Source organism: Otolemur garnettii, unplaced genomic scaffold, assembly GCF_000181295.1.
Source record: "Otolemur garnettii isolate 467f Iridium unplaced genomic scaffold, OtoGar3 scaffold00511, whole genome shotgun sequence".
NCBI lineage: Eukaryota > Metazoa > Chordata > Mammalia > Primates > Galagidae > Otolemur > Otolemur garnettii.
The window spans coordinates 30,283-31,453 of record NW_003852906.1 but is presented as its reverse complement, the minus strand read 5'-3'; positions in this window follow the sequence as shown (position 1 = coordinate 31,453).

Here is a 1,171-nt window from a genome sequence, read left to right as displayed (position 1 = left end):
AGGAAGGAAGTGATGGCGCCAACAATTCAAACTTAGAGGCCCCGGAGAAGTGGCGGGGCCGAGTCTGTGCTAGGCGCTAGGTTCACCGAGTCCTCTAATTGTCTGTTGGCAACGATTTTCCAAGGGAGAGGGGCGGGCCCTGGGGTCACTGAGGGGAGAAGAGGCTGGAGAAAGGAAAGGGGGCGGGGAATGGAGGGGAGCGGAGAGGCGAAGGACAGCAGAGGAACTATTTGGGGTGTTGCTTCTGGATACTAGTGTAGCATCTTAGTGGCCGTGCGAGGAGTGCGTGTGGACGTCTTACTCTTACATACCCTAACCACTGAGCTACAGGCACTGCCAATATTATCATTTAGATTCAAATTTCCAGCTCCATGAGTGACATTATTATATATATGTGTGTGTGTGTCTGTGTAATACACCAACGTATACATACACCTGTTGACTTTCATTCACATTTCCTGGCTCAGCTCCTATAACTCTCCTTCTGAGAGAAGACAGGGAAAGAGGGGCTAAAGGTTAAGATGACCACCAATGACCAATGATTTAATCAAAATCCTGCCCACACAATGATGCTGTAACTATCTCAAGGTAGACAGTAACATATTAGATGTGATTAAAGGACACCTAGCTCATGTCCACTGCTGCAGAATCCATAGAATTGCTTGACTCCTTGTTGAGTGGGAGAAATCCCCCGCGTACTTTTTGGAGACCAGAGGTCACAAAAGTCTTCTGTTTTGATTGCTGGTATGAAAGAGAGAAAATAGTCTGTTCTTTCTACAGATCACTATTACCAATATAACCATGAACAAGCATATTTAGATAGAGCTGATGGGCAAATATATAAAACTGACATGTATACGGAAGAGAATTTTTGACACACATGCTACGTTAATATACATAGAAGTTCTAAGAAAAACTGCAACATTTTAACATAATTTCATTTCAGAGTTGATAATTCAAATTTTCAGCCAACTTGGCCAAAGGTTGTTAAAACCTGATCTTATTTCTGGAAGCCCAATCTGATCCTCTTGTTTTCCTAGGCCTTCAACTTCTTGCTTTGGTGCTTTGATCTAGGTCCATATCCTCCAAATCAAGAAGTCTTGACTGAATCCTTAGAAGGTGAAAATGTCCTGTGAAAGCAAAGAATACCTATGAGAATTCACCCTTTTAA